The sequence below is a fragment of the Mustela nivalis genome (genome assembly GCF_964662115.1).
Source record: "Mustela nivalis genome assembly, chromosome: 11".
Taxonomy (NCBI): domain Eukaryota; kingdom Metazoa; phylum Chordata; class Mammalia; order Carnivora; family Mustelidae; genus Mustela; species Mustela nivalis.
In genome coordinates this window covers 40,488,190-40,500,265 of record NC_139030.1, presented here as the reverse complement: position 1 = coordinate 40,500,265, position 12,076 = coordinate 40,488,190, and the positions used below count along the sequence as shown (strand labels likewise).

The 12,076-nt window shown below is 38.2% G+C and overlaps 1 protein-coding gene across 11 annotated transcripts in view; it reads right to left on the bottom strand.

The window, feature by feature from the left end:
* The window catches only part of ZNF385B (zinc finger protein 385B), a 408,464-nt gene that overhangs the window by 112,684 nt on the left and 283,704 nt on the right, over positions 1-12,076 (bottom strand). The window contains exon 1 of one of the 11 annotated variants that reach the window (XM_082689368.1): positions 3,907-4,003. The exons of the other annotated variants lie outside the window; for them this stretch is intronic. The gene's annotated coding sequence lies outside the window, so the exon portion shown is untranslated. Of the gene's footprint in view, positions 1-3,906; positions 4,004-12,076 lie in introns of those variants that run through there. 11 annotated transcript variants of the gene reach the window in all.

The following is a 12,076-nucleotide window of genomic DNA, read 5'->3' as shown; positions in this document are numbered from 1 at the left end:
ATAAGACCGCCTATCTTAAAATGACTTGAAACCAAAAATGGATTTGTGATTGTTATTCCCAACTCACCAAGGACATTCTATTTTGACAGGTTAGAACATGTGGATACAGGCCTCACCTTCATATATAAGGTCTAAAAGTGTATAAACCTCAGTGATTTCTGCACAGTATTTGGTCAGGCTGTTTATGAAGGAAGTTCAATATTAGCTTACTGAACCAAGACAGAATTCCAATAAGGCCCTTCATTTATTCCCCTCCATCTAGTCCCTCCTTCTTAAAGAGATTAATTAGCCACCCTACGAAATATGAATGAATCAAGGAGGAGTCGTGTCTACTGAGCAGAACACATGTTAAGCAACTTGACCCTTAGGTAATAAATCTTTTGGAAAGCAGGTCTTTTTCCACTGGGACCTGTCTTCACTTTTCTCATGTGAGACCTGGCAAATGGGACATTCTGAGTTTGACAGGCCACTTCTCGGCTCCTCAGCTGACAACTGTTTTACACAGATGTCAGCTGAAATCCTTACTGGGGCACGTAGGGGATCAGAATGTTTGAATCACATCCAGCACCGAGAATCCCTCCTCCCTCAGCTCTCTGCCTGCCCCGCCCGTCCCATGCCCTCAGCAGCACAGCCCTCCTGCAGGGTAGTCCAGCTCCAGGGAGATGGCCCAGGGCAGGAGTGAGGGGAAGGATGAGCTGTCAGCACAAAGGTGGCTTAGGGTGTTCCTTTGCAAGAAGTTCATTCAGGAAGACGCATCTCTCAACTTCTGCCATTATTCCTTGGTAAGGATTTGGGAGCTGGAGGAGAGATGTGAAGGAATTTAGGGCATTTTTCTCATGGTGTGGTAAGATTAGAGTCCGACTCCAGATCAAATTTTGCTTCTACTATTTATTAACTCACAATGTCACTTGGGGGAATTACTCTCTCAACCATAGTTTTCTGATCAAAAATACCTGCCTTTTTTAGGGTTGCAAGGGGAAGAGCATCATAACACATAGAAAGTGCTTGGTGCGGTGGCTGGCAGAGAGTATGGCTTCAATAAATGTTAATTCTATCTTTTTTTCTCTGAAACTGGAAAGGCCAGGTGTTTGGAGGTCTGTGTTTAGAAATGCCTCCAAAATCCTCAGCGCATCCCATTTTCACTGGCTTTGTCTTTGTTTTGCCTTTATGCTTTTGTTTTGGATTCTTATATTAAGATCTATGGACTCTCCCGTCCAAGAATTCAGTGCAGTATTTGCAACCATGTTCATTTTGGGGAAAGAGAAATTAGATTTAGTCAATTCTCAAAGGATTCTATGATTCACAGAGATTAAAAATCTCTGTGCATGTTTCTGAAAAGTTGTAGGCAAAGTGAATATCTTTTTTTGTAAATCAAATTTAGCTTTTAATGTACTAGAAGAACCAGTGAGCAAAGAAACTCTCCCACGAATCTTTCTGTTTCATAAACTGCATATTCAATCCAGAGCTCTTCAGTTTTTACAAAAGATTTAGACTTTCAATATCAGGTTTGCTTAAACTAGAACACTTAGTGACATTATATGCATAGTAGTAACTTCCATTAACGATTTACAATGTAGTATGGGGGTCAAGTTCAGGTTGAATGAAAACTGAAAAAGAAGGAACTCCAAAAAGTTCCTGCTCTTAACTGGACAGAATCTTAGTTATCCTCTGCTCCAAAGACCTCATTTTATGAATGAAGAAATTGAGGTTCTTAGGGGTTATATGACTTGCCCAAGGTCACTGCAATAGTTACAGACAATAAGGAATAACAGCTCTAAAAATAATGACAGTGATTATGATGATGATGACAGCACTATGATCTGTTGAGCATTTACTTGAGCTGAGCCTTTTAAAGACTTCAACCTCGTGCACTTTTGCTACAACTCTAGAGGAAGATTTTATTAACTCCACTCATTAGATGAAGCACTTGGCCCAGGGCTCCACAGCCTGGAAATGGGCAACTCACAACTCAGAACCTATTTTGCCTTGAAAGACTGTGTTTTTAGGCTGCTTCCCAGAATACAACAGAACAGAGAATCACACAGTCTTGAAGTAGAAACAGGAGGTTAGTTTGGAAAGATGTGTCTACAACCTTCAAGGTATATACTTGAATGGGTTTTTAAAAAATACAACATTAGACAGTCCTAGATAATACTACACCGTCACAGATACACATTTGTAGTATTCTAGGATTAGAAGCTCCAGAATATATCCAGGTCGATTGCTTGCCAGACCTCTTCCCAGGCTGCAGGCCAAGGAGATTGGTCCTCGTGGAGTCTAGGCTCTCCTCCTCCACATTCTAAGCCACGTTCTGGGTCTCTAGGATTTCATATGTTCATTTCTAAATGGTCCTAGAACTACTTCCATGGCCTACATAGGTCTCTTTTCCAGATCTCTCTCCCTCGAGGTAGGTAATAGACATGTGGGACCAGTATGGCTATTTTTAGGGAATGGAAGTGGAGCTTGCCAGCCAGGACTGGGTGTCCATACATCTGTAGTATAGGACAGGGCTGGGGTGGGGAAAAAAAAAAAAAAAAGAAGGTGGGATAGAAACCATGCTGCATCTTCCATGTTCTGGCATAGAACTTTGGATATGTCTGGGAATTCTAAAATAATATGTAGCCTTCTCAGGTTTTTATGAATATGTATTTGTCAAAGTATATGAAATATACTTTACTGAGCAGCTGAACAGCTTGATTTTAAACTATAATAGTTTATAATAGATATATGTGGGCATCAATTTTTATCCTTGTCTCAGGGCTCGCATATCATGGGACAAGACAACACATGCCTGTCTGCTTTTCCACCTCCCGATGCTGTTCCTTCTCAGCTTTCTGGGTCTTTGTATCCCTTTCCTATGGCTCCATATTTGCTTTGATTTCCATTTTCCTCACTCCGCTTTTACTGATGACTTGGTATCAAACCCATCTATGATCTATAGACCTATGATCTATGAAATCCATTATCTAACATGTAATGAGGGCTGATTAGAAGCCATAGAGGTACTATGTAGAGAACAATGGACAAGAAACCCTCAGTCCCTACCCTCATGTGACAGCTCTGCTTGAAAATAAATGCACTTAAAACACAGCATGACAAATGTGATGACAGAGAATTACTAGCTATGCTGAGGGAACGTAACTCTTCACCAGGTGTCCAGTAAGGTTTCCTTGAGAAAGTCAGGTCTAAACTGAAAACCTGGAGTAGGATTTACCTGGGCAAAAGGTAGGAATGAAGTAGGAGATGTTTGTTTTAAGTAGAGGGGATTACACATCAGGTGAAGCCTGTAGCCAGGGCAAGCATCGTGCCCTAAACTGAAAGAATTTCAGCAGTGACTAAAGTATGTTTCTGGGGTGAGAAATGTTCCTGGAGAGATAAACTGGAACAAGACCAAGCCAGGTCTTAGAAGTCATGGTAACGTGTTCAGGTTTGACCTAAATGTGATGGGGGGTCAAAGGCAGATTGGAAACAGGGGCATGACGTGATAAGACTTCTATATGAGGACATCAATGGTTGAAATACGGATTATGTGTATATACCAGAGTTGCTGCTGGAGGAGAGGGGGCAGGGAGGGGCAGGGCAGATGGTGCAAAGAAGTCCGAATAGCAGGCATTACAGCAATTCAGGGGAGGGACAGTTTTAGCATGAATTGCTTGCGGGTCAGGTTGTAGTGAGAAGACTGAGGAAAGAGGTAGAATCAGGAGGATGTGATCACTGGTGGGATCTGAAGCTAACCTCCAGTGGTCTAAAGGGAAGCTCCCAGCCTGGGCAGATGGAGGGATCAATCGCAGAAAAGGAACACACGGGGAGGTGAAAGCTTGAAGGGGAATTTGGTTTCTGAGCAAGTCACAGCTTTTGATTTTCATCTTTGGATACCACACAATGAGGCTGAGAATGAGGGCCTACCTGTTAAGACTTTGGGGGTCTCCTCTTCCACTGTGCCCTGCCACCATCAGGAGGAAGGGTGGACGAGCAACAACCAGGAGAAAGGGAATTCTTAGATGAGGCTTGCATTTATAATTCCTCTGTAAAGATCATCATTTGTTTAAAATACTTTGCTGTCATAAAAGTTACCAGGGTTATTCAATAAATGACAATGTTTCAGAATTTTCAGTTATGTTGGATTGGGGGGGGTCTCAAATATTACAGCAAGGATTCAGAGTTAGTCAGTCTGTCAAGATTTTGCTCTCAAATATTTGATGTTAACCAAAAAACGTTGATCCTTTAAAGATGAAGAAAGTTACTTAGCGAATGGCTAATACACATCCTTACTGAACATATCTTCTCAGACTTTACACATGCATTCCATAGTACATCAATGATAGAAATTAATCTTTATCCATACACCTGAGTTGTAGTCTTTTCTCAGTCTCCAGGAATTTCACATGGGTTATTAATTAAAGAAAATTTTAAGAAATAGTACTTAGTTTCAGATAAAAGGAAAAGTGCAATTTTATTTTTTATTTTGCCAGACTAAACATCAACAAGGATTGCTAACAATCCTTTATGAAGTTAGCAGCTATCAGAAAAAAGCAAAAACAAAACCAAAAAACAAACAAGCAAAAAACCCAAAGGATGGGTCCAGTTTTTTGAAAACAAACTTTTCAAAAGTAAATGTATCTTTCTGCTCAATATTGATGAACATTGTCTGCATTATTTATTAGCCATATCATATGTAGTACAGTTAGGTCTTTTAAAAAAATCTAAAATTTAGGTGAAAAAGCCAAATTTAAGAAAGTTACTTCTGAACTTCTTAGCGATTGTGCTGTGTGAATTTTTAAGGTGAAAAAAACCCAGAAATCAATACTATGTAAGGAAAAAAAGAAAAATGGATGAGAAAGCTTTCAGGGGCTCTATCAATATTTTAAGCAAGTACAGAGGAAAAAGCCAAGTTGTTGCGGCAACATTACCAAGGTTATTCACATCTATTGCCTATGTGGCTTTTGATAAAGTTCTATTTCTTTATACCTTAGTTTTTTTCATAAATAAAAGAAACAAAATCAAAACAAACGCACCAAAATGCCACAGAAAGAAGGTTTATAATGAATTTTGACATGTGCTTAATAAAAGCTATAGCATTATTAGATCCATCTTATTTTATCCTTATACAGACCCGGATCCCTATGAACCAAAAGGAATGATTTTTAAGATCACTTTATTACAATGATATTTAAGATCGGTAACACCCTGCCCCAGGAGAAACGGGAAAATAAAAATTAACACAATGAGAATGCCTCCGAAGATTAAGGGTTTGCATGTAAATTGCATTTTACAGTGGGGGAAACATGTCTAAGCCACTATCTGTTCAGGGGGCAACAGAGCCTCCTCGTCCGTGAGTAAAATAGAGACCAGAACCCATATGAATCAGACAGGCAGCATTGTCCTTACTTCAAACACTGAAAAATAAAACAGACTTTTCTGTTTATCCTTCTTAAAATTGTTAATTCTCTTGATGCAAACAACAAAGTAGAAAGTCCATGGAAGCAGAATCTAAACTATTTCTGTTTGGCTCTGAGCAAGGTATTTATCTGTTACATCCTGAACAAGGAACACAGTGAACAAAAAAATATCCCCGAGTAAACAAAGGTAAAATTGGCTGGGTAACCACGAAAATAATGACTACTGAAACACTCGCATTATAGTCAAATTAATTGTAGCTCCTTACAGGAAAAGACCATGAGAAGCCACAAAGCCCATAAACAAACTAGATAGAAGCAATGCTAAAGAAAGCTAATCGAATGTCATACTTGCACACAGAGAAAATTCTACTCTTCACGTGGCATTAGACCTTAACCTAAGTAGAGAACCTCTGGTGGATTTCCACCTTCCCTCATGGTTCAGAGGAACTGGGTGAGAGGGAAGACTGTGGAGGTGGCAGGTTCAAGAGGCAAGGCTAATGAGAGAGAAGTGGGTTTGCTTCCTGCTCCCTTGTTCTCTGCCTCCTTCCTTCTGCTACTTCCCTTTAGCCCTGCTTCCTGAGATATGTCTCTCCAGGCCCTTCTCTGGCCTATCCGATCAAGTTGCTCTGTCACTGTAAAGCCTGTTCTTACTCTTCTGTGTATGTTGATGTTCTGGTTTCACCACTGGTTTTCTGCTGGTGGTCCTCTACACCTTCTCCCCAGATGACCCCTGTCAGGGCACGGTCTCTGCTAAGGACTACTACTCAGAGCCCCAGCCTCTGCCCCAAGCCTCAGTTCTGTGTATTCAGTTGCCAACTGGATCCCCCATAACCATGTCTAAAACCAAACTCATTTGGGCTGAAAGATTTTACTCTGAAATGTGAGGATGGAGTTACTCATTCTAAAAGAATATCCTGAGATAATAAAAGATATATTTAGAACAGGAAGAGAACAGTGCCAAAGAGTGAGAAAGAAAGAACATTAACCATATTTCTTATAAATCTTCAGTGTACAAGAATTACATATTTTAATAGTATTTTTAACCATCTGAATATAAGTTAAATTTAACGTTATTTGAACACCAGGTTCAAGTGAAGAGGGGCCCTTTGTTCTGTTGGATTTGTTTTCAGCCCCTCACCAAATGTTAAAACCAGATTGAGAAACAGAAGTAGAAATACTGTTTATTTGGAGTTCTCCTTGGCCTCGAAGCATTGCTCCTTTCCTGTGTGAATTGGAGAAGCTTTCAAAGGCCACTCTGAGAAGTTCCATGTGGGAGCTGATTCCAGCCCCTCTTCACTGTAGAATGCTCAACTCAGAGGAAGAGGGTGGGAGAAAGGAAAAGCTAAAAGGAGGAAAGAATGAACTATCAATACATGTCTCTCTCTACCCAAAATTTTGTGTGAAGGATATGTGGTAATTAATTATAGCAAAATGTTTTGGTGTTATCAAAATTTTTAAATGCTAATATAATAGCCTTGGGATATTTGAAAATTTGAAGTTCTAGATTTTCATTGAAAACTTGCTAGAATTTGTCCATGGGTTCATTTTTTTTTTAATTTTTTATTTTTTCAGCATAACAGTATTCATTATTTTTGCGTCACACCCAGTGTATGGGTTCATTTTTAAAACAAAAGTTGAAAGATATTTAAATTCTAAAGTCTTCAGGAACACTTGAACTTGATTCTTCCTCTAAACAACTCTTCTCCTTATGTTCTTTAGATTAAATAATGGCAACTACGATAACACATGCTTCCTACCACTCCTTTTCTTCTCACAGCCAGAGAGCCACACAAACACAAGGTCCTACAGGTTTAATCTTCCGATACATCTCAGATTCATCCTGTGAATCTGTGACTCCCACTGCCCTACTTCAGAGCCTCATCGTTTCCCATCATCATTGGTCTCCTTTACTCCACTTTTATTCTTCTTGGATCTGTCTCTCAGGCTGCTGCTATAACAATTTATCAAAAAATCCAATTTGATTCACACACATCTTCTGCTTAAATCCTTTTTTTCATTCTATTTCATTTCATCCACCCAAATAATATCTGTTAAGGACCAGGGCCTGTGTGTCAGGTCAAGGTACAATGTTGGGAACGCGGCACAAATGAGACCATTGGGAGCTTTGCCTTCACCATTGAATTTATACTAATATGGCTTACATGGTCCTCCAAGATGAAACCCCTAACTACTCCGTGAGCTTCATTTCTCACCATCCCTTTTTCAAACATTATATTAGCGACACACATCTGTTTATAGTTCCCTGTACATGCCATGTTCTTTCTCACCTTTGTGAATTTCTCCTACTGACACTTATCTCTCCTCTCCCACTTGATCTGCCTCCTTCTATGCAATCTCTGAGAGAAAGTCTCTCTGTCCCTCTCAGACGGAGGTGAAGTGTTCCTTCACCGTGTTCCTATATAACACCTGCATTCTATACCACTGTGTCCATTATGTTGTAAATGTCTATACACATGTATGAACACAATTCATTTTGTGTTCTAGACAAACATTTATTTAACCATCACCAAATTCAAACATAATGACTCATATATTCTATAATAAAATTGGAAAAAATTGGTGGCAAAGAGATGCTCATATTAACAAAGTTATAATTCAGGTAAGAGGGCAAGAGGTAGAAGGTGTTTAGAGCCCAGTTCTAATTCCATATTCATGATGGGCTTAAAAAACTCAGGCAGTTCAACAAATATAGAGTAAATTCAATGGACTGTCTTGTTCTGGTAATCTCTGCTGCACTAGTATGTTTGCCTTCCTGATTGAGGTATTAATAATTAAGTGTGTTGTGTTAAAGTCAGGTCCTTTTGCTAGGGGAGAGGGTTTGAGGAAAAGCTCTTAACAGTGGTGTTAAGCATTCTTCATATGAGAATAAAGAACTCAGGAGAAAACTGTATATAAAAATATATTGAGGCAGTAGTAAGTAATCATTACCTGCAAATATACAATTATGATATTGAGGAGAAGTCCTATACCATTGGGCTTCTAGAGTAAAAACTAAGACATTCTTTGAGACCTTCAGAACACTCCATGTGACAAAAAGCAGGCTATCCTAAGTCCAGCTGGATTGGAAGGATCTTGTTTTTTAAGGCCAATATTAGTGTGGAAATAAGCCAAAGCTGCCTCCTCAGATGAGATCTTGGAATAATTTCCTTTTTTCCATTTTAAGCTACTTCTAGTTCTAATTAGAGTAGATAATATAAAGTTGGTTATACATCAGACATAAAATCTCATGGTGAAACATAAAGTTTCTCTAATAACAAGTGCCAAAATTATCCATAAATATAGATCCTTTCTACCTGTAAGACCATTTATTATAATTCTCTAATTATATAGAGCTGGTATCTACTTTAACCAGAAAACTTGCCTGTATATGTCAGTATATTATATTTCTTTCTTTCTTTTTTTTTTTTTTTAAAGATTTTATTTATTTATTTGACAGAGATCACAAGTAGGCAGAGAGAGAGAGGAGGAAGCAGGCTCCACGTTGAGCAAGAGAGCCCGATGCGGTGCTCCATCCCAGGACACTGGGAACATGACCTGAGCCGAAGGCAGAGGCCTTAACCCACTGAGCCACCCAGGTGCCCCTGTCAGTATATTTTTAATAGAAAATGTGGCAACTAGACCTGTGCTCTTTTATAACTACTGATCTTGAGGGGAAAAAGTCAGGTTAATGTAAGGGTTTATTAAAACCTTGTGGGCCACCTGGGTGGCTCAGTGGGTTAAAGCATCTGCCTTTGGCTCAGGTCATGATCCCAGGATCTTGGGATCGAGCTCCGCGTTGGGCTCTCTGCTCAGCAGAGAACCTGCTTCCTCCTCTCTCTCTCTGCCTGCTTCTCTGTCTACTTGTGATTTCTGTCTGTCAAATAAATAAATAAAATCTTTAAAAAAAAAAAAAAACCTTGTAAGTTGTGTAACTTCTTATTAGAAAAAAACTATAATTGCTTTTTAACAAATATTTAGATAATTATATTTCAGTATTTTTAGTAAATTACTAATATGAATACTTGTTATGCCCACAGTAAAGAAATGATGAATAAAAAAGTTGCTTCATGACCTATTCTGACGGTCTTTGTTAGAAACAAATGAAAAAAAAAAAACCCAACAACAACAACAAAAACATACACACACACCAAACAACTCGTGGCCATGAACAAATGTTAGTGTTCTTGAATTTCTGTAAGTTTTCTTGGGCTGGTATACTTAATTCTCATAATGTTTATAAACTAACTTATGTCCATTTTTTGTATTAAGAAATTATTACATTTTTCTGCTTTGGCAATTACTAATTATTTAATTACATATTTATGTGATGTTACTGCTGGCTTGACACCTCAGACATTACTTTCCTTAACTAGTGAAAGTACTCTGAATATGGGATGTGTGTGTGTGTACGTATGTGTGTTGGTGCATGTGTTCATTATACAGCAATAGATTCTTCATACATGTTTGTATTTATGTGTTGCACATTTAATTACTATAGACTCACTCTTTAGCTCAAATCCATTTATTCATTTATTCAAGTATTTCTCTTAAGGATCTACCATGAGCCAGGCCCTGTGTTTATCCTGACTGAGACATGGTCCCTGCTCCCCAGAATCTAGTAGGGAAAACAAAACAAACATATGCAAGGTGATGTGTAACTCCCCTTTCTGAGTACATACCACAACTTAAACCAAATCATCAAACTATGACAATTATAAACAAAGCCAACTGTTATGGTAGGTATGGCTATCTTGCCTTCTCAAATCAAAACCATTGCAGGGTGTGTGTGCATGGGTGTCTGCCCATATGAGTAGTCACACTGAGACTGTCTAGGAGGCATAGAAAGAAGATGATTTTATGATACCATACACCTTACTTATCTATATATTCATAATTGCTCTGCCCAGATGTTGAGAACTACTTAGGATCAACTCAAGTCATTAGTATTATTAATTCCCAATCAAGACAGTTCAGAATTTTCTAACACATGTACCTGGTGGGAAGCACTGCTTTTACCTTTCAAAGTCACTAGACTGTGTTCCTGAAGCCTCAAAGTCACACTGGGCCTTCACTATTTGTTCAGCTGATCACAAATCAGAGGTAATGACATTTACATTGCTAATAGCCTTTGCTCCAAAGTATGTTAACTCCAGGTTTTGGTGTAGTTTCTCCTATCTGAGAAAAGCTTTTTTGACCTCCTGCATGAAACTTTAACTAGAACTAATTATGTGAATAAGAACATTCCCTTACTTGTATATCCACAGAAACATAAACATATTAAATGTAGAAATGTATGAAATTCTCTAATTAACCACTCCATATGAGAATCAGGACTTGTGTGCAAAACAAATTAAGGTATGTATTATTGATTTATCCTTAAATACACATTAGATGACCCAACAAATCTGGGCATATTAGGAGAGTTGCTCGCAGTCATTATGATTGACATAACCTCTGTGACAATTACCACGTATCTTGGCTTTTAGAATGAGACTAATATAAAAATATGTATTTTGGTAAAGATTAAATCCAGCATAATGTGGAGAACAATTGCGCGTAATTGGACTTTTCCGTATACCAAATTTCAAGCAGTTAAATCTTTGCTTCTTTGATGTTCCTTTGATCACAATTACTAACATTTTATTGGCTTACTGGTGTGAAATGAAAAACAACAATTCCAAATTCAGTTTACTTTATTAACGAGCACTAAATGACCTCAAACCAAAGCCATATAAAAAGATTACATTGGTGTGCTTCAAGTAGAGTTTGAATACCTGCTACTTGTTAACTGTTTTAATCTGCTGCTTGAGCAGGCAAGAATAAATAGACACACACAGAGACAGTTATTCAGGTGACAATTAAGGTGCTAGTATCTCATATTACGAATTTTATAACACTTAAAAACTTGTAAAGTGTTCTGAGGTCAGCCAAAAGTATATGTAATTTGGATAGTATTTTATCCATTCCAATAAAATGTATAAATTTGGTTTCACAGTTAAATTCAATGGAATAGGATTTGATGTGTGCTCAAATAATAACCAAAATTCTGAACACTTTTCTGTATACTAAGTGTATGCCAACTGATTGCTATGCATTACATAATTTGATTTTCATTAGTACCCTATGAGGTGGACTCTATTCTTTCCATGTCATAGAGAAGATTGAGAAATTTTAGTGAGTTAAGTAACCTGCCCAGTTACTGTTAATAAGTGACAGAACTTGGATCGAAGCCAGACTTTAGTGACTCCAGAGCCAAATTCCAGCTTATATACAGTCTGCTGTGAATTAGAAATTGTAAGATCTGGCATGGAGTTTCAGTGTCAATCAATTATTAGCCCTGAGACCTTAGGGAAATTACTGAACTTCTCCAAACTTCAATTTTCTAATATATAAAATAGAGCCAATAACATATCCCAACCCTTCCTTTGGAGTTGCCATGAAGATTAAAGAGATAATGTAAGCAAGAAAACTATAGAGTGCTCTACAGATATCACTTTGTTATACTGTAATATCTTCACATTTTGTAACTCCCAAGGCATTTTGTGGGGCTAAACAATGACATTAGACCAGGTATCTCCTTAGAGAAAGAGAATTTAGGAAGGCCAGAGTGATCTACTGGAAGAAATTTTAGGGAGGTTGTCCAGGGTGGCACAGGGTAGTCAGAAAAAAAAAAAAAA